Raw genomic sequence first — 22,497 nt, 5'->3', positions numbered from 1 at the left:
ACCAAAAGGTATTAAGGGATATGGGGCTAAGGCAGGTATATGGAGTTAGGGCACATATCAGCCATGATTTCATTGAATGGCGGAAGTGGCTCGAGGGGCTAAACGACTTGCTCCTGTTCTTATGTTCCTACAATAAAGTTTCAATACTCTGCAGGGAGTGGGCTGGCTAGCTGACAAGCAACAGCAAGGGCACTGGCAGAGTGGCAGGGGTAGGAGCAGGAATGCTGTCATCCTGAGAGAGGGCAGCAGGTTCATGTTCCATGGAGCCATTGCCACTTGCTGCCTCCTGTTAAGCGCCACCTTCTCCGGCAAGAAAGTGGGATATGTGTCGGTGAGTGTCCTGCAAGATGTTTGGGTGATGCGCCTGAATAGCTGCCCATGTGTGTGACCTGTGAGTGCACGGCTTGCAACGGTGGTAACGTGTGAGGGTGAGAGGAAGCATCTGATTGGAAGAGTTGAGTACTGAATGAAAGAGTTTGTTGGTAGGTGGGTGAGGGGGGGTGTAGTGCATGGAGCAGTGGATGCGGCTAGTGGTGCAGTTGGTAGGAGATGCCACTTGACAGGTGAACTTGCTCTCCTTGACCACTCATGTCAAATGATTGCACTTCTTCCTGCACTGCATGTATGTTCGTGGTGCTATGCTCCTGGCATTGACTTTGTCCCCTACTGCCTCGGGAGCATATATCTGGAGGGCCTCTTGCCACCCCCCTGCAGATATAGGATGCCCCTCCTTCTGCCCACCTCTAGCACCAAGGCCTCTAGTGCATCATCAGGGAACCTTGGTGCATGCCCTCTCACAGGTCACAAACTCAAATTGGCAGATTGGTGGGGTCTGGTGTGCAAATTGGAGGATGTGGGATGTAGTTGTGAGCAACCTTTACTCAATGTTTTGAAAGAACGCGATAGTTCGTAAACATAAAGACGGGACCTGCATTTGCGTTTTACATGTGCGATGTCCGATCTCCTTTCAGACCTGTATCTTATATTTTGAAAATATAAAAAAAAAGTCCCGCGAACTTTGAGCAGCCAAGTTGTTGTTCATTAAAAAATCCAGAGTTCCCATCATCACCACTCTTCACTATATTGCAGCACAGGTTCACTTCACCATTGACTTCCACCACTTCCTGCAGCCACAATGCACAGTGCACCACCACTTTCAGAGGTGCAGGCTGCCTTTAAGTGGTGCTAACCACTCGCGATAACTGGGGCCCCTGCTGGTGCGTGCAGCCATTCAACTGCGCAGGTGGTGCTGGCTGCATGCAGCAATCATGTAAAATAGCAGTCAGCACAAATGTTACATGCTGCCTGCATCTCAACGTCCGGGCGTGGGTTAATCGCGCACTGCGATCCCAGTGCCTCTTTTTGGGGGTTAACCAATTTAACCCCCAATGAGTTAAATGTCTCCATTAAAGCAGAGAAAGAAATTTGATATAAACACGTTAAGCGTTCACACAATAACACGGCTGATAGTAATTCCTGGCCAACTATGGTTTATTTTCTGGTTTGTATCTTCAGAGGAAAGGAACATTAGGGGATAGGGGCAGGAAAAGGCTGGAGTAGATTCACGAACTGACTATCTGTTAGATACCGCTGAACAGGTTCAATGACAATGGATCTTTAAAGAACAATCCAATTAATTTACTACTGTACATAACACTTTGATAGACATATAAGAGACAAGACTTCCTCACTATTCAGCTAAAAATATCAAAGCGCTTTGCTTATAATGGAATCCTAAAATAGCTCAGAAATCACACTCTTCAGAAGAGTAGCTAATATATTCATAGCTAATTATTTCAACTTACCATACTAGACAATGTTAATACCAGAAATTCAAATGTTAGGATAAATGATTCCTTCATTTCCCTTCACATTTACCACTCCTCATATCTCTTCAGCTCACTGTTATTAATGTTCAGCTACAATGTACGTTCTGTACAGGGATGTAGTGGAGAATACGTTAGGGTACACTGGGGATGAATCTCCATGGGGGTTCTCCCGATCGTCTGCCGTAACTTCATCGGAACACTCACCGAAACTCTGGAAAAATGTGTAAGTGCCATTTACATATTTTTTTGGTGCTTCTATGGCCCTTCTGCTAAAGTTACAGCAGAAATTCAACCCACTAAGTATACGTAGAATCATAGAATCCTACAGCACATCGTGCCTGTGCCGGCTCTTTGAAAGAACTATCCAATTAGTCCCACTCCCCTGCTCTTTCCCCATTGCCCTACAATTTTCTTCCCTTCAAGTATTTATCCAATTCCCTTTTGAAAGTTACTATTGAATCTGCTTCCCTTTCAGGCAGTGCATTCCAGATCATTACAACTCGCTGCGTAAAAAAATTTCTCCTCATCTCGGCTCTGACTCTTTTGCCAATTACCTTAAACCTGTGTCCTCTGGTTACCGACCTTTCTGCCACTGGAAACAGTTTCTCCTTATTTACTCTATCAAAACCCTTCATGATTTGAATGCCTCTATTAAATTTCCCCTTAATATTATTTGCTCGAAGGAGAACAACCCCAGCTTCTCTAGTTTCTCCAAGTAACTGAAGTCCCTCATCACTGGTATCATTCTAGTAAACCTCCTCTGCGCTCTCTCCAAGGCCTTGACATGCTTCCTAAAGTGTGGTGTCCAGAATTGGCCACAATACTCCAGTTGGGGCCTAAGCAGTAATTTATAAAGGTTTAGCATAACTGCCTATATATACCTATGTTTATTTTTGGAAGCTAAAGTATGACAGTGACTAGTGGGGTACCACAGGGATCAGTGCTTGGGCCCCAGCTATTCACAATCTATATCAATGATTTGGATGAGGGAACCAAATGCAATATTTCCAAGTTTGCTGACAACACAAAACTAGGTGGGAATGTGAGTCGTAAGGAGGATGCAAAGAGGCTTAAAGGTGATATAGACAGGCTAAGTGAGTGGGTAAGTACATGGCAGGTGGAATATAATGTGGAAAATTTTGAAGTTGTCCACTTTGATAGGAAAAACAGAGTATTTTTTAGATGGTGAGAGATTGGGAAATGTTGATGTTCAAAGGGACCTGGGTGTCCTTGTACATGAGCCACTGAAAGCTAACATGCAGGTGCAGCAAGCAATTAGGAAGGCAAATGGTACGTTGGCCTTTATTACAAGGGGATTTGAGTACAGGAGTAAAGATGTCTTACTGCAATTATATAGGGCCTTGGTGAGACCACACCTGGAGTATTGTGTACAATTTTGGTCTCCTTACCTAAGAAAGGATATACTTGCCATAGAAGGAGTGCAACGAAGGTTCACCAGACTGATTCCTGGGATGAGGAGAGATTGGGTTGACTCGGCCGGTATTCACTCGAGTTTAGAAGAATGAGAGGTGATCTCATTGAAACATACAAAATTCTTACAGGGCTTGACAGGGTAGATGCAGCGAGGATGTTTCCCCTAGCTGGGGAGTCCAGAACCAGGGGTCACAGTCTCAGAATAAGGGGTAGGCCATTTAGGACTGAGATGAGGAGAAATTTCTTCGCTCAGAGGGTGGTGAATCTTTGGAATTCTCTACCCCAGAGGGCTGTAGATGTTCAGTCATTGAGCACATTCAAAACTGAGATCGACAGATTTCTAGATATTAAAGGCATCAAGGGATATGGGGATGGTGCAGGAAAATGGCATTGAGATAGAAGATCAGCCATGATCTTGTTGAATGGCGGAGCAGGCTCGAGGGGCCGAATGGCCTACTCCTGCTCCTTTTTTTTTATTCGTTCACCGGATGTGGGCGTCGCTGGCAAGGCTGGCATTTATTGCCCATCCCTAATTGCCCTCGAGAAGGTGGTGGTGAGCCGCCTTCATGAACCGCTGCAGTCCATGTGGTGACGGTTCTCCCACAATGCTGTTAGGAAGGGAGTTCCAGGATTTTGACCCAGCGACAATGAAGGAACGGCGATATATTTCCAAGTCGGGATGGTGTGAGACTTGGAGGGGAACGTGCAGGTGGTGTTGTTCCCATGCGCCTGCTGCCCTTGTCCTTCTAGGTGGTAGAGGTCGCGGGTTTGGGAGGTGCTGTCGAAGAAGCCTTGGCGAGTTGCTGCAGTGCATCCTGTGGATGGTGCACACTGCAGCCACAGTGCGCCGGTGGTGAAGGGAGTGAATGTTTAGGGTGGTGGATGGGGTGCCAATCAAGCGGGCTGCTTTATCTTGGATGGTGTCGAGCTTCTTGAGTGTTATTGGAGCTGCACTCATCCAGGCAAGTGGAGAGTATTCCATCACACTCCTGACTTGTGCCTTGTAGATAGTGGAAAGGCTTTGGGGAGTCAGGAGGTGAGTCACTCGCCGCAGAATACCCAGCCTCTGACCTGCTCTCGTAGCCACAGTATTTATATGGCTGGTCCAGTTAAGTTTCTGGTCAATGGTGACCCCCAGGATGTTGATGGTGGGGGATTCGGCGATGGTAATGCCGTTGAATGTCAAGGGGAGGTGGTTAGACTCTCTCTTGTTGGAGATGGTCATTGCCTGGCACTTATCTGGCGCGAATGTTACTTGCCACTTGTGAGCCCAAGCCTGGATGTTGTCCAGATCTTGCTGCATGCAGGCTCGGACTGCTTCATTATCTGAGGGGTTGCGAATGGAACTGAACACTGTGCAGTCATCAGCGAACATCCCCATTTCTGACCTTATGATGGAGGGAAGGTCATTGATGAAGCAGCTGAAGATGGTTGGGCCAAGGACACTGCCCTGAGGAACTCCTGCAGCAATGCCCTGCGGCTGAGATGACTGGCCTCCAACAACCACTACCATCTTCCTTTGTGCCAGGTATGACTCCAGCCACTTGAGAGTTTTCCCCCTGATTCCCATTGACTTCAATTTTACTCGGGCTCCTTGGTGCCACACTCGGTCAAATGTCAAGGGCAGTCACTCTCACCTCACCTCTGGAATTCAGCTCTTTTGTCCATGTTTGGACCAAGGCTGGAATGAGGTCTGGAGCCGAGTGGTCCTGGCGGAACCCAAACTGAGCATCGGTGAGCAGGTTATTGGTGAGTAAGTGCCGCTTGATAGCACTGTCGACGACACCTTCCATCACTTTGCTGATGATTGAGAGTAGACTGATGGGGCGGTATTTGGCCGGATTGGATTTGTCCTGCTTTTTGTGGACAGGACATACCTGGGCAATTTTCCACATTGTCGGGTGGATGCCAGTGTTGTAGCTGTACTGGAACAGCTTGGCTAGAGGCGCAGCTAGTTCTGGAGCACAAGTCTTCAGCACTACAGCTGGGATGTTGTCGGGAACCATAGCCTTTGCTGTATCCAGTGCACTCAGCCGTTTCTTGATATCACGTGGAGTGAATCGAATTGGCCGAAGACTGGCTTCCGTGATGGTGGGGATATCGGGAGGAGGCTGAGATGGATTATCCACTCGGCGCTTCTGGCTGAAGATGGTTGCAAACGCTTCAGCCTTGTCTTTTGCACTCACGTGCTGGACTCCGCCATCATTGAGAATGGGGATGTTGGCAGAGCCTCCTCCTCCCGTTAGTTGTTTAATTGTCCACCACCATTCACGACTGGATGTGGCAGGACTGCAGAGCTTTGATCTGATGCGTTGGTTGTGGAATCGCTTAGCTCTGTCTATAGCATGTTGCTTCCGCTGTTTAGCATGCATGTAGTCCTGAGTTGTAGCTTCACTAGGTTGGCACCTCATTTTTAGGTACGCCTGGTGCTGCTCCTGGCATGCTCTTCTACACTCCTCATTGAACCAGGGTTGATCCCCTGGCTTGTTGGTAATGGTAGAGTGAGGAATATGCCAGGCCATGACGTTACAGATTGTGCTGGAATACAATTCTGCTGCTGCTGATGGCCCACAGCGCCTCATGGATGCCCAGTTTTGAGCTGCTAGATCTGTTCTGAATCTATCCCATTTAGCACGGTGGTAGTGCCACACAACACGTTGGATGGTGTCCTCAGTGCGAAGACGGGATTTCATCTCCACGAGGACTGTGCGGTGGTCACTCCTACCAATACTGTCATGGACAGATGCATTTGCGACAGGTAGATTGGTGAGGACGAGGTCAAGTAAGTTTTTCCCTCGTGTTGGTTCGCTCACCACCTGCCGCAGGCCCAGTCTGGCAGCTATGTCCTTCAGGACTCGGCCAGCTCGGTCAGTAGTGGTGCTACCGAGCCACTCTTGGTGATGGACATTGAAGTCCCCCACCCAGAGTACATTTTGTGCCCTTGCTACCCTCAGTGCTTCCTCCAAGTGGTGTTCAACATGGAGGAGGACTGATTCATCAGCTGAGGGAGGACGGTAGGTGGTAATCAGCAGGAGGTTTCCTTGCCCATGTTTGACCTGATGCCATGAGATTTCATGGGGTCCAGAGTCAATGTTGAGGACTCCCAGGGCCACTCCCTCCTGACTGTATATCACTGTACCGCCACCTCTGGTGGGTCTGTCCTGCCGGTGGGACAGGACATACCCAGGGATAGTGATGGAAGTGTCTGGGACGTTGGCTGAAAGATATGATTCTGTGAGTATGGCTATGTCAGGCTGTTGCTTGACTAGTCTGTGGGACAGCTCTCCCAATTTTGGCACAAGTCCCCAGATGTTAGTAAGGAGGACCTTGCAGGGTCGACTGGGCTTGGTGTTTTGCCGTTGTCGTGTCCGGTGCCTAGTGGTCCGATGCCGGGTGGTCCGTCCGGTTTTATTCTTATTATGACTTTTCGTCGCGAGATTTTACAACTGAGTGGCTTGCTAGGCCATTTCAGAGGGCAATTAAGAATCAACCACATTGCTGTGGGTCTGGAGTCACATATCGGCCAGACCGGGTAAGGGCGGCAGGCTTCCTTCCCTATTTTGTATGTTCTTATGACTGAGGATTAAAAGTAGTGGGGATGATAATATGATCCCTGCCTAGTACCGCTGGGACCACTGCGAGGAAGCATCATGCTCTGGCTGCACCAATGGTGCTAAAAACCGACCTTGCCTCATAACACAAGTCCAGTTCATTTAAATATTTACACAATGCTCCCAGTGAGGTTTCACGGGTGGATTATCAGGCATCAGCAGCAGCTGTAGCTTCGCTAGTGTGCAAATGGGGTTTCCACCGCACTTCATGGAGTTATGGAGGCAGAAAGGGAGCTGCTCCAAGAAAATTCCAGTCAATATTTTTACCTTTGAGAATACCCCTATTATCTATGTTGTTTGGAGAATGAAGAGGAGGATGAGGGGGAGCAACACAGGGATGGTGAGACAGCACAGGAGCCATGTGGAACCCATTGTTACTATCCCACTAGGATATATAGACCTAGGTGCTCCTACTCCCACCTAATCACAGGCCTCGTTCTCCATGAGTTATGCCATATTCTGGAACCAGGGCTGCAGACCATCTCAACCACTGGCACTGCACTGCCAGTGGGCTGTGAAAGTCGCACCACCCTGGTTTTTTTATGTTACTTGGTCACTTCGGACTGCATCTGGGGACATCTGTAACATCCGCCAACCAGCTGCGCACAGATGCATCCAGCAAGTGACAGGTGCTTTGTTTGCTAGAGCTAGCCTGTTCATCAGCTTCTCCATGGGTCCCTGGCACCAGTGTGAGAGGGCATTTCAATTTTTCAAGGTGGCAGGATTCCCAAAAGGAGTCATAGATTTCACCCAAATGGCACCAAGTACACTGCCTTTGAAAATACCATTAACTACATCAAAAGGAAAGGCTTCCATTCACTCATTGTGCAAATTGTTTCTGACCAGCACCAAATCATGAAAACCTTTCTTGGCAGCTGAGACAGTCTACAATTCCACTGCTCCTTCTATCAAAGTCAAGTGTTTGGGTGGCTGCATGGCAGTGAAGCTTACTCTCTACAATCATGGCTGACACTGGTGTGCTTTTTCAGCACCCCAGGAGAGCACGGCTACTATGAGATCTATTCAGTCACCAGAATAGAGCAGACTTCTGGTATTCTGACCATGCCACCTGGAATAAAACGAGAAGCCTCACAGACAAACCTGCATCATCCTCCTATTCCCACATCAACATTCTTTATACCTACATTTGATTTCCCTGTTCCTCCGCCTACTGCTTGGGCACCACAGTGCTGCTCTCTTATCAGCTCCCTCCCCGGGACACTCAGAATGCTGCTCGAGGTGCTGCTGCCATTCCCAGTGTTCGCATAGCAGAGGAAATCTTCAAATACACATGAAGACGACCAGCATACAAATTACAGCGTCTGACACGCATAAATTAAAAAACTCATCACAATTGATCAGAAGCTTTCAATCTAAAGATTGTGCCTTATTCCCTTTCAAAATTGACAGTCTCTTAGTTCTCCAATGGAGTTTCCATTTGACCTGCCCCTTTAATATTGCTGCTATTGTTAAAGTCCGAGCAGCGCTGAGATTTCATCTCAGGATCTTCATAACATCCAATAGAGCACCTCCAGTAGCCCCTGACATACACCCTCTTCATTTAAGTGAGAGATTACAGGAAATCCTGGCATTCTTCCCAGGGCACAGCGCATTTCTGGTGCGCAGTGCCCACATTACTCGTGGTCTGTGATGGAAGAGGAAGAACAGCCCCAATGTCAGTCGACACGCCAACTTTCTTGCTTTTTGTGAAATTAAAAATTCGGCCTGCTTTATCTTCCTATTATGCTTCCCCTTGGTGCTATCCTGAGAGACAGCAGCACCATGCAGGTAGGTTCCTGCCATGCCACAAATACTGGGCACTGGCTCTTCTAGGCCACTGATCTGTGGTAACAATCAGATCACTGAAGTCCTGACTGATGGCTGTCTTCAAAGCTCCAAAGCTGCTAGAGACAGCCCTTTCTAATCCGGAGCAGGCTCGAGGGGCCGATTGGCCTACTCCTGCTCCTATTTCTTATGTTCTTATGTTCTAACCCAGCCCTCAACGACAGCAGTCTGAGCATTCATGCCAGAAGGTAAGACAGTCCTCATGGCCTCTGTGTTGGGAACATCCACTGCCAATAGGCCTGGAAGTACCTTGGCTGCTCTGGTGATCATCACTGTGTTGCAGTACGGAGACTGGTGGAAATGGTACTAACTACCATGGCCTCCTCCTTCTACTGTACCTGGACACTCCTTTTCAATGAGGGTCTGTGCTCTGTCACAAATATTTGCTCCTTCCGCTGTCTTATTTAAGCTGGTAATTCCTCTACTGACGAGTCTGAGACTTTTTTTTTAGCTCAGGATACTGAAGTTGTACTTTTGACCCGCTTTCAGGTATAACTCAACTTTTGATGTTTCATGACCTCCCTCTTTAAGCTACTGCAGCAGTTTAAATGCTGCAGCAGCTTTGGATTTTCTGCCCTCCCAGTGGCAAAAGCCTGATGACAGGCACTACATGCTCTTCGGATGCCTGCCCTCAAAATGCACACGAGCCTGATCCCAGAAAATCAGCCCGATTTAGCCAAAATTAGCTGCTCACAGCGACAGGAAGAAATGCCACCATATTGGACATCTGACGGCAATTCCACCACGTCAGAATTTCCAGGCCATGATCTCTGACAGATTTCTGAATTCCTGTGGTGTGTTCAGAGTACAACTGCTATTCAATAAGGAACCGAAAATCCACAATCCTTGTGGTTTGTGGCACTTTCAGGGTTACTCTGGCATGAATGCGCCATAAAGCTCCCAAATTAGGCTGGAACCCAGATATGCCGGGTTTCGGCCTTCAGTCGGGGATTCCACAGGGCCTTGCAAGAGACGGAGCATCCGCCCGCACAAAATGTGGTATGGAAGAGAGCAGGGCCGGGGACAGGTACTCCCAGCACCGGGAGTTCCCACATCCACAGGCCAGGCCAATCATCGGCAGCCAGTGCACTGAGGGAAACCAGAGGATGTGGACTCCACACGGAGGTCCAGGTCTTGATCCCTGAAGAAAAAAAGTTTGAATATTTTTTACTTATTTAAATGCAGCTCCTTATCAAGGCTACCTTGTGGGTATTTTGGCTTTCTTTTCATAGGGCACCTGGCATTCCCCTCCCCCACACCAACCCCACATCTGGAGGCAAGCGCATGGCCTAGATGTGCCCCTAGTGACCGGGTATCTGCTATATTCATGGTAATGAAGGGATCATCCCCTAACCCATGCATGTTGGTGTGGTTAGAACCAAAGATCCCAAGCGGATACATCCCAGCACTTATGCTTCTTGATCTGTCCAAGCATTGAAATCTTTGCTTCACCATGCCTTGGGTGTGCTTAATGATGACTCTCGAGGATGCATGTATCTCATTGCAGCTACGCTTGGCAGTTTGACATGGCTGCTGTAGAAACATCATGACACAGGGCTGCAGAGTGTAGCCTTGGTCTCCTAGGAGCCTACTTTGCTGCATGGCTGTAAAATAAAGGCATTGTGACTGCTGCAGGAAAAGGGACATTGACCTACAATGATGCTGTGCCGATTGTCGCAGGCAAGCTGCACATTGATGAAGTGGTAGGCCGTATGGTTCATGAATGCATCACTCGTGTGCAGGAGCATGAAGGCTTACATGGGTGCAATCAATGATGCCATGGATGTTGGGAAATTCTGCCCTTTGGAAAAACCTAGTGTTCTCTTTAGACTGGGGATGGGAAATCAGGGGATGGCAGGACTGGGGAAAGAAAGGGACTGGGGAGAGAAGGGAGTAGGGATGGGCTTGGGGACCAGCATTTCGTATAGAGCTGGGTGCAGCACTGAGAAATGAGCAGGCAGTAAAGGGATAAATGAAACCTGGGGACCTCACTGTGGGTAGACAGTAAAAGATTGTTTCTACTGCTGGGCAAATGGCGAACTAGGGAATGGAAACCAAGGATCCTCACTGGAAAAAACAAGGAAGAAGGAAGGAGGAAAGTTCTTGAACTGAGGGCTATTCGACCGTGGGATCCTTCACCACATGTGGCTATTGAGGTAGAGATTAAAACTTCATTTAAAAAGGAAAGGGGATACATATTTGAAAAGGAGGAATATAAAAGGATCGGGGGGGGGGGAAATAGGGTTACAGGAGAGAGCACCAGCACTGGGGGCCGAATGGCCTCCTCCCATGATGTAATTTCAATAATTCTATGAAAACTCTCCTTTATTGAGACTGTTGGCACTGAGCTGAGTTCAGGACGAAGTGCCCCTAACACTGAGCCTGCTGACCTTTGTGCGATCTCTCGGTTTGGTTCAGGTTGGTCTGTACTGGCCAGTTATGACATGTGAAGTCCAAGTACAGATCAGCTCTGACTTGAGGTGCCCAGTCCAGAGCTGTCACCTTCACACGAAACCAGAGTCCACGGTGGTATAGCGAGAGATGGGGCGTATTAAAACTGGGGAGCATAACTGCACCTTGTGGATTTCTGGCTATGGTTTCAGGGTGAATATCAGCTGGTTATGGGATTACTACTAGCTACAGGTCGGATATCGGGGCATTACACCTATTACAATTAGACTATCAGTGAGTTATTTTATTACTGTTGGTTATGAGGGGAATCTGAGTGTTATCAGTATTACTATCAGTTATCAGTACAATTTCAGTGAGTTACCATTAGTTACTGGTGGAATCAAAGTTCCTTCTGCCCTCAGTTTCCCTCAGCTTCCCCTCTTCCCCCCCCACCCCCTGCCCTCGGCTTCCCTTCTTTCCCGCCCGCCCTCGGCTTCCCCTCTTCCCCCCCCCCCCCCCCCCCCCACCGCCCGCCCTCGGCTTCCCCTCTTCCCCCCCCCCCCCCCCACCGCCCGCCCTCGGCTTCCCCTCTTCCCCACCCCCCCACCGCCCGCCCTCGGCTTCCCCTCTTCCCCACCCCCCCACCGCCCGCCCTCGGCTTCCCCTCTTTGCCTGCTCACGGTTGGCCTCCTGGTTCTTGGAACCTCGCACAACAGCTGCTGGCGCGAAACGATGAGCAAAGATACTCAAGTACACGGGGCTCAACCTTTATAAAGGTAAATGCAATTATATTTGCGGAAGTGATGTGATCGGATGTCACATGATCAGGCATCACATGGTTAGATGTCATGTGGTCAGAACATCATGTGATCAAACCTCCAGGAGTGCCTCCAACCAGAGCTGGCAACCCTAGGCTGGAAGGCTCTATAATTCTAAATATGCGTCAGATACAAACTGAAGATGCAGCAAAACTGATGTCTGCCTATTTTTACACCCTCTGTGTACCTTTTTATGGGTGTGACAAAGAGAAAAATTGGTCCCATGATATTTGGCAATAGAAATAACATGTGGGTTCTAACATAATTACTCTAAATTGCAAGCATGTTATCGGAAACAAACCACAGTTCAGCAATTTGAAAAGAAAAGCTGCTATTGGGTGTGTTTTTCGAACTGGTTGAGTAATACACCAAACACTGCTTATCACTGCACACAAACAAGGCTCCCTACAAAGGAAATCTCTTTCCAGCGGTCAGCTTTCCACTTGTGTAAAGCTGAATTGAACATCAGATAAGAAAGGCCAATGAAGCCAAACATGAACACTTGTGTGAAAAGCCATTCTGTATCAAAACATTCATGCAATATGCTATTTAAAGTGAAGTGACACCCCAATGATGGTTGCTGCATTTACAAAGAGAGGCAGTTGCTCTTTGAATCTTCAGTTTCCACAGAGACTTAACTCTGTTTTCCTTCCTCCCGGTTTAAAGTTTATAGATCAAATGCTGGGCTTGGGCATAAATGTTTGCTGCAAATAGACAACTGATCTGGTAGATATCCAGTTCAACCCACAACAAGACTGCCAAGTAGTTGAACACTGAAGAAGTTTCTACAATAGTACAAATGTAAGCAGTGTAGATGAAAACATAAAATTACAAAGGGATATTGATAGATTAGGTGAATGGGCAAAACTGTGGCAAATGGAATTCAATGTGAGGTCTTCCACTTTGGATCAAAAAAGGATAGAACAGGGTACTTTCTAAATGGTAAAAAGTTAAAAACAGTGGATGTCCAAAGGGACTTAGGGGTTCAGGTACATAGATCATTGAAGTGTCATGAACAGGTGCAGAAAATAATCAAGAAGGCAAATAGAATGTTGGCCTTAATATCTAGAGGACTAGAGTACAAGGGGGCAGAAGTTATGCTGCAGCTATACAAAACCCTGGTTAGACCGCACCTGGAGTACTGTGAGCAGTTCTGGGCACCGCACCTTCGGAAGGACATATTGGCCTTGGAGGGAGTGCAGCGTAGGTTTACTAGAATGATACCCGGACTTCAAGGGTTAAGTTACGAGGAGAGATTACACAAATTGGGGTTGTATTCTCTAGAGTTTCGAAGGTTAAAGGGTGATCTGATTGAAGTTTATAAGATATTAAGGGGAACAGATAGGGTGGATAGAGAGAAACTATTTCCGCTGGTTGGGGATTTTAGGAGTAGGGGGCACAGTCTAAAAATTAGAGCCAGACCTTTCAGGAGCGAGATTAGAAAACATTTCTACACACAAAGGGTTGTAGAAGTTTGGAACTCTCTTCCGCAAATGGCAATTGATACTAGCTCAATTGCTAAATTTAAATGTGAGATAGATAGCTTTTTGGCAACCAAAGGTATTAAGGGATATGGGCCAAAGGCAGGTATATGGAGTTAGATCACAGATCAGCCATGATCTTATCAAATGGCGGAGCAGGCACGAGGGGCTGAATGGCCTACTCCTGTTCCTATGTTCCTATGTGTATCAGCCCTGGCATAATGGTAGCACTCTCACCTCTGAATCAGAAAGTTGTGGGTTCAAGTCCCCCTCCAGAGACTTGAGCACATGATCTAGGCTTGGAATCTCAGTGCCACCATGATGCCTGTTGTCCACCTGCTGATGGACTGCCCCTTCGTGTGGAGAGAGATGCATTGGTATCTGTTCTGGTTCATCCCAATAGCTCAGTAACACAGGATGCTGTGCTCTATGGGTTGTTCCCTGGGATGCACATTGAGACATATATCAGCTGCTACTGGCAAGCCATCAACTTGGTGAAGGAGGCCCTTTGGCCCAAGTGAAACCTCAGAGATGCCATCTTTTGGATGAGACGGGGATTGCACATTATTGACAAAAACCTTGGCCTGGTCACATTATTTTTATTTTATGCACAAAGGCATATTTTTCAAGCATGCACTGGCAACAAGGGACCTCGCTATCAGTGTATACTTAGAAAACTTAGGTTCTAGTGTATATTTTTATTTCCATTTTCTCCCCTTCGTAGCCTTTGAGACATTATACAGACTGGTCTCTGCTTTGAAGATTGTTGGAGATGCTGAATCGTAGCCTTAGAAACCCCACTTTGGTATCGTCCAGGTGTAGTATTCACACCTGATGCTGTGGTTTATAACTGACATTGTCAATTTGCCATTTCTTTGAAGTCTGTAAATGCCGGCTGCCACTAATATATCTCCACCACTTCTTTCCCACTTTTCCGCCCCACCTTTCTACTTGCAGGAATATTTCACCTTCTGTGTGGCTTACTATTAATTGTTTAGTGTTGCGGTCGTTACATAAAGTTTTGGCAACTTGATTTTCAAGCTCTGACATCAGAATTTCACAGAGATGAAAGGGGTGATTCTGCGATCCTACACTGCCAGCAGTGAGCTGCACCTGCAGGGTGTGCCGGTTGGAGATTTGGAGCTACACGCTGGGATTCTCCTCCCAGTGGAGGTGTTCCAGCGGTGCAGAACTTCCATCCACCCCTCCCGACACAGCTGGAACCCTGACCTAGTTTCCTGGGTCAGGGTTCATCCCACAGTCATGGAAAGCCCCCACTGGTGATTCCGGCCATTGCTCAGCCTCAAAATCCTGGGCAGTGGGACTGTTGCTGGAACAAGCAGCACACGCATTAAAAGTGCCCTGGAGATCGGCATCTTGCTCGGCCTCGGCAGAGATTAAGGTCTATTCACGAAGGCACGCCGGGGTTGGAATGGAGGGAGAGGAGGCTGCTCCAAGGTCCTCTCCTTCCACTGGGGAACCCGGGCTTATTGCTGCCACTTCCCCGGGCCTACCACCGTCTTCCCAATGGCAGCCCTGCGAACGGTGGGTGCAGACAGGGGAAATCAGCTGGAGATGCTGGTCCTCTTACTGTTTGCAGACAGTGGGCGGGGAGCGAGGGGCCAGCAGCAGTACTTGCTGGGACAGTCCTAGCAAGTGCAGGGATGGGAAATCCCAGTCAGCGTGGTGATGTAGAGGTAGATCTCAGCGCCTGCATTTTGCGTTACTCTCTGCAGCGATCCCGTCCGATTAAGGCTAATGGAATGCTGGCCTTTATATCTAGAGGACTAGAGTACAAGGGGGCAGAAGTTATGCTGCAGCTATACAAAACCCTGGTTAGACCGCACCTGGAGTACTGTGAGCAGTTCTGGGCACCGCACCTTCGGAAGGATATATTGGCCTTGGAGGGAGTTTTTTTTTTATTCGTTCACGGGATGTGGGCGTCGCTGGCAAGGCCGGCATTTATTGCCCATCCCTAATTGCCCTCGAGAAGGTGGTGGTGAGCTGCCTTCTTGAACCGCTGCAGTCCGTGTGGTGACGGTTCTCCCACAGTGCTGTTAGGAAGGGAGTTCCAGGATTTTGACCCAGCGACAATGAAGGAACGGCGATATATTTCCAAGTCGGGATGGTGTGTGACTTGGAGGGGAACGTGCAGGTGGTGTTGTTCCCATGCGCCTGCTGCTCTTGTCCTTCTAGGTGGTAGAGGTCGCGGGTTTGGGAGGTGCTGTCGAAGAAGCCTTGGCGAGTTGCTGCAGTGCATCCTGTGGATGGTGCACACTGCAGCCACAGTGCGCCGGTGGTGAAGGGAGTGAATGTTTAGGGTGGTGGATGGGGTGCCAATCAAGCGGGCTGCTTTATCTTGGATGGTGTCGAGCTTCTTGAGTGTTGTTGGAGCTGCACTCATCCAGGCAAGTGGAGAATATTCCATCACACGCCTGACTTGTGCCTTGTAGATGGTGGAAAGGCTTTGGGGAGTCAGGAGGTGAGTCACTCGCCGCAGAATACCCAGCCTCTGACCTGCTCTCGTAGCCACAGTATTTATATGGCTGGTCCAGTTAAGTTTCTGGTCAATGGTGACCCCCAGGATGTTGATGTTGGGGGATTCGGCGATGGTAATGCCGTTGAATATCAAGGGGAGGTGGTTAGACTCTCTCTTGTTGGAGATGGTCATTGCCTGGCACTTATCTGGCGCGACTGTTACTTGCCACTTATCAGCCCAAGCCTGGATGTTGTACAGGTCTTGCTGCATGCAGGCTCGGACTGCTTCATTATCTGAGGGGTTGCGAATGGAACTGAACACTGTGCAGTCATCAGCAAACATCCCCATTTCTGACCTTATGATGGAGGGAAGGTCATTGATGAAGCAGCTGAAGATGGTTGGGCCTAGGACACTGGAGGGACTGCAGCGTAGGTTTACTAGAATGATACCCGGACTTCAAGGGTTAAGTTACGAGGAGAGATTACACAAACTGGGGTTGTATTCTCTTGAGTTTCGAAGGTTAAGGGGTGATCTGATCGAAGTTTATAAGATATTAAGGGGAACAGATAGGGTGGATAGAGAGAAACTATTTCCGCTGGTTGGGGATTCTAGGAGTAGGGGGCACAGTCTAAAAATTAGAGCCAGACCTTTCAGGAGCGAGATTAGAAAACATTTCTACACACAAAGGGTGGTAGAAGTTTGGAACTCTCTTCCGCAAATGGCAATTGATACTTGCTCAATTGCTAAATTTAAATGTGAGATAGATAGCTTTTTGGCAACCAAAGGTATTAAGGGATATGGGCCAAAGGCAGGTATATGGAGTTAGATCACAGATCAGCCATGATCTTATCAAATGGCGGAGCAGGCATGAGGGGCTGAATGGCCTACTCCTGTTCCTATGTTCTTCCTATGTTCCTACAGTCACTACAGCAAAGTAACAGATTTTGCGATGGAGGTGCCAGGAATGATGAGAGCTGTTCTTGCCAAATTTCTTCCTCCATGAAAAGCAGGTGCAGCGACCCTGGCCAGCAGCGTGATGGCTGGGAGTAGGGAATCCAGTAAGCATTTGCAACAAGATAGATGAATTAATGGCACAAATAGGGATAAATGGGTTTGATCCAGTAGCCATTACTGAGACGTGGTTGCAGGGTGACCAAGGTTGGGAACTAAATATTCCAGGGTACTTGACTTTTAGAATAGATAAGCAAAATGGAAAAGGCGGTTGTGGGGGGTGGGGGGCAGTAGCCTTGATAATAAAGAATGAGATAAAGACAGTAGTGAGAAATGATCTTAGCTCAGGAAAGCAGGATGTAGAATCAGTATGAGTGGAGCTAAGAAATAACAAGAACAGAAAACACTGGTGGGAATAGTTTATAGGCCCCCTATCAGTAGTTATAGTGTTGGATAAAGTAGAAATCAGGAAATTAGAGGAGCATGTAATAAGGGTAATGCAATAATCATGGGGGCTTTAACCTTCATATAGACTGGGCAAACCAAATTGGCAAAAGTAGTTTGGAGGACAAGTTTATGGAATGCATTCGAGACAGTTTTCTAGAACAATATGTTGAGGAACCAACTAGGGAACAGGCTATTTTAGATCTAGTATTATGTAATGAGACAGGATTAATTCGTAATCTTACAACAAAGGATCCTCTGGGGGAACAGTGATCATAATATGACAGAATTTCATATTGAGTTTGAGAGTGATGTAGTTAAGTCTGACTCTAGGGTTTAAATTTAAACAAGGCAAATTATGTAGGTAAGAGGGGTGAATTGGCTATGGTAAATTAGATTAAAAGATATGAAGGTAGAAGACAGATGCAAAAAACATACCAGAAATAGTGGGGAACCAAGGGTCTATTGAGAGTGAGGAACTTAAAGTAATTAACATTACTAACGAAAAAGTGCTGGAAAAATTAATGGGACTAAAATCCAACAAATCCCCTGGACCTGATGGCCTAAATCCTAGGGTTTTAAAAGAGGTGGGTGCAGAGATAGTGGATGCATTGGATTTGATCTTCCAGAATTTTCTAGATTCGAGAACGGTCCCCGTGGATTGGAAGGTAGTAAATGTAACCCCGCTATTCAAGAAAGGAGGGAGAGAGAAAACAGGAAACTATAGGCCAGTTAGCCTGACATCAATAGTAGGGAAAATGCTAGACTCTATTATTAAGGACGTAATAACAGGGCATTTCACATCATAATATGATTAGGCAGAGTCAACACGGTTTTATGAAAGGGAAATAGTGTTTGACAAATCTATTAGAGTTTTTTGGGGGTGCAACTAGCAGGGTCAATAAGAGGGAACCACTGGATGTAGTATATTTGGATTTTCAAAAGGCATTCGATAAGGTGCCACACAAGAGGTTGTTACACAAGATTAGGCCTCATGGGATGGGGAGTAATATATTAGCATGGATTGAGGATTGGTTAATTGACAGGAAACAGAGAGTGGGAATAAACAGGTTATTTTCAGGTTGGCAGGTTGTAACTAATGAGGTGCCGCAGGGATCAGTGCTTGGGCCTCAGCTGTTTACAATCTATATTAATGACTTAGATGAAGGGACCGAGTGTAATGTATCCAAGTTTGCTGACGATACAAAGTTAGGTGGGAAAACAAGCTGTGGGAGTCTGCAAAGGGATGTGGACAGGTTAAGTGAGTGGGCAAGAAGGTGGCAGATGGAGTATAATGTGGGGAAATGTGTGGTTATTCACTTTGGTAGGAAAAATAGAAAAACGGAATATTTTTTAAATGGTGAGAAACTATTACATGTTGGTGTTCAGAGGGATTTGGGTGTCCTCGTAAATGAAATACCAAAAGTTAACATGTAGGTACAGCAAGCAATTTAGGAAGGCAAATAGTATTTTTGCCTTTATTGCAAGGGGATTGGAGTACAAGAGTAAGGAAGTCTTGCTGCAATTGTACAGGGCATTGGTGAGACCACACCTGGTACACCATGTACAGTTTTGGTCTCCTTACCGAAGTAAGAATATATTTGCCTTAGAGGTGGTGCAACAAAGGTTCACTAGATTTATTCCTGAGATGAGAGGGTTGTCCTATGAGGAAAGATTGAGTAGAATGGACCTATACTGTTTAGAAGAATGAGAGGTGACCTCATTGAAAGATAAAAGATTCTAAGAGGAGCTTGACAAGATAGATGCTGAGAGGCTCTCCCCTGGTTGGAGAGTCTAGATCTAGGAGACATAGTCTCAATATAAGAGGTAGGGCATTTAGGACTGAGATGAGGAGAAATTTCTTCACTCAGAGGGTTGTGAATCTTTGGAATTCTCTACCCCAGTGGGCTGTGGATGCTCAGTCGTTGAGTATATTCAAGACTGAGATCGATAGATTTTTAGACTCTAAGGGAATCAAGGGATATGAGGATCGGGCGAGAAAGTGGAGTTGAGGTCGAAGATCAGCCATGATCTTATTGAATGGCGGAGCAGGCTTGAGGGACTGTATGGCCTACTCCTGCTCCTATTTCTTATGTTCCAAATGCAGCAGCTCTTAAAGTGCTGTTATTCTCCATTAAAGGAGAGGGTAGTTTTTGTTGTGGCAATAGTTGTGCTTGCTGGAGAAAACTGTAGCAGAGACCTGGTGGAAAATTCCCTCTGTTGCTAAGGAAGCCTTGAAGATACTGCTGCAGGAGGTGCAGCAAAGTAGGGTGGCCTTCTTTGGAGCTGAAAGCTACCTTCTTGTCAAAGCAGAGCTCAAAGCTGTTTGAGTGGAGGCAGCCAAGAGAGTGAATAAAGTTTTCCAGATCCATGTGAGCTGGGAACAAATGAGGAAAAAATGTAGTAGTATCAGGAGACGTGCCGAAGTAAATGTACCTATCTTTGCATTCACTATTTTACTATTGGGGCATAGTTTCAATGGGTGAGGTCAGTTTGTGAGTGCACTCCCCCCACAGAGGCACCATGTAAAACATGGAGTCAACCTTTTCCCCTTTTCTCCACACTGTCTTATTGTAGAGGGGCTGTAGGGCACACTTTTATATGAGGCACACAAGTATCTTTCACTGTGACATGTGAACGTTGAAAGGTGTGCTGCAAACCAACACTGCCACCAGAACCAATCTATATGCCACATTGGAATACTTCATACAAAGAGCTGGACTGGCTACACCGGAGGCTAGTAAATAAAATTAATACACATGGGGGATAATTTTAACATTGGGCGATGATTTTCTGTCCATTTAAATTAATAATGGAAAATGAGAGGCTGTGGTCCCATGATTTCCTAACCGATGCTCCCTGTGAGGTCTATTCCTGATCTGGGAATCAATCCTTTTGTCATCTGATGCCACACAGAATAGGCAATTGCTTAATGACATGCTTATGGCCTTCTGTAAACCTTTTTCACTGAGGCACATTGGATGTTAAGTCTATTTATTCCACAAGCAATAACGGTGAAAAACAATGGCCATGCTATCTTGGGTTAATTAGACTGTCTTGAAGTCTGCTAATGTTATACTGCAATTGATTTCTCTCTATATTGTAGTAATAGTAACCTTTAGCTTTTGCTTGTTAAGTGAGGAAGTATAAGTCAATTTCGATGCAGTAACCGCTGAATTGTTGAATTAAGACTAACCTTAGAGCAATAGTTAGTTTAGACATTAAACCTAATTAAAAATAAGTTCTGTTGAAGAGAACATCTGCGATTACATAACCAGAGAAACTTCCTTTGTTCAATCATTAGAAGGAAGACCTTGAAAGTAAGGACCTGCCTGAGAAATACCATGAGGGTAATTTTAACCCCCAAGAATGGTGGGTTGGACGGGTGGGAGGTTAAAATAATAGCTTTTTAGAGCAGGGCTGCATCCCAGCTCCTATGCGGCCACTTCTGGGTTTGACCCAGGCACGTTTGGATGCGCACTGTCGTCCATGTTCCCCCCCTGCCCCTCCCCGGATTTCTTCCACAGTCCACAATCTCTCTCTCTCCATCCCTCCTCTCTGATTCGCGGCTTCTTTCACTTCTGACCGATAGCCAGCTTGTCAATCTGGCTGCCTGGTGCGTGGGAAACCCGGAAGCACAAATACTTATCTTCAACTGAGTTGCGAACAAAAAATAACGAATTAAAAATAACATTATTGATAAAGGACAAAGGAAGAAGCTCATTAAAAGTCGCCTTACATGGAATTGTATTGGGTAATGCAGAAACATATGGATTGTCACATAGGTATAAAAAATGGGTGTTGGAAGAGATACTTTAGAATTCGATTAAGTTCTGATCAACCTGTAAAACTGAGCTCGGAACTGTAATGTGTTTGAATTCTCCGGCTAAAACTCGCAAATCTTAAGTGTATGTTCAATTTATTGTCAATAATAATAATTATTGCATGCTTAATAAATCTGTGAATATCTGACATTTAATGTTGCGAACCCTATTATTTTGAGGAGTAAATTATAAGTAAGAACACCCAACCTCGAACAAGTAATTGGTGAGCCCTGATGGCCACATTTTATATTGCATTTGTGTGCAATTATCTTGTTTTATTTTTAATCCACCTAAAGTTTTTATTGCTGGAAACTGTAAATGAAAAGGGCAAAGCAAATACCAGATTAGTTCCTTCCCAAGGTAAATAGGTACTTTTTACTTTAACTTCAGTGAGCCCAAGCTTTGGAGGATAAGGTCAGGCCCTTGGTAGAAGGTCCTGAATCTTCAAAGAAAATCTGTTGGATTCAACAGTTTCACATCTGATGAAGAGAAGCATCAAGCAAATGGCCTAGGGCATGAAATCCCAGCAATCCTGAGGTTGGACAGGATACGTACGCTTCAAGTGTGCCAGGTTGGAAAACTCTGTCCTGAAAAGTTTTAGTTGGAATCGTGATCCAAGATTGAGGTTTTCACCCATATCATATAGGACTTTACTGATGCCACACGTTAGATTCAGTCTCTCACTCTTTTCAGCTTTGGTGATGTCCTGCACTGTGCATCTTGGCTCTTCACCTTGGTTTCTGTGGCTGCTTCTTCCAAACATCCCTTTAACAGACTGGAAATTTCATCCAGAAGGACGATCCTCTTAAACATATATCACGGTCAGGTTAAGGTAACTGATTTCCCCTCTCACTTACACCACAACAGAGAAAAACAAAAGTTGCTTAATGTGAGTGTACCTGGAACCAAAGATTTAGGCCCTGAAATTCATGGGCACTGATAGGGTGCATTGGTGTTGGTTTGTGTGTGTGTGGGGTGGGGGGGTGCAAGAATTTGAAGTAGGACCTAGATGTACCAGGTTTATATCCCACATAAAGCATGGTAGAAGACGATGACGAACAGCAAATGGCACCACCAGCAAAGGTCCTATTGCAGATTTACATACCTAGCAAGTCCATTCTGAATCCTTCTCTGGAATCATGCATTAGGAGGTTACACTTCAGTCTTGAAGCCCTGGAGGAGCTATGTGCACTGTTGCAGCTGTAACTGTAGACCTGATCCAGAGCTAGGACTGCCCTTCCAATAGCAGAGAAGGTCACCACTTCACTAACCTTTTATGCCACTGTTTCAATGCAAGGTAAGACCCATGACTTCTGCCTTATCAGTCAGTTTGCAGTTATTACCAGCATCAGGCAAGACGCCAATGCTCAGTTCACGAGGGATTTTGCAC

General features: G+C 46.5%; 1 long non-coding RNA gene across 1 annotated transcript in view; it reads right to left on the bottom strand.

Moving 5' to 3' along the window:
- LOC137321478 (uncharacterized) overlaps positions 1-22,497 on the bottom strand; it is a 62,319-nt gene that overhangs the window by 1,012 nt on the left and 38,810 nt on the right. The gene's annotated exons all lie outside the window — the stretch shown is intronic.

The sequence above is a fragment of the Heptranchias perlo genome, chromosome 5 (genome assembly GCF_035084215.1).
Source record: "Heptranchias perlo isolate sHepPer1 chromosome 5, sHepPer1.hap1, whole genome shotgun sequence".
NCBI lineage: Eukaryota > Metazoa > Chordata > Chondrichthyes > Hexanchiformes > Hexanchidae > Heptranchias > Heptranchias perlo.
Note: the sequence above shows the minus strand (reverse complement) of the source record. Positions and strands in the feature narration are given on the sequence as shown.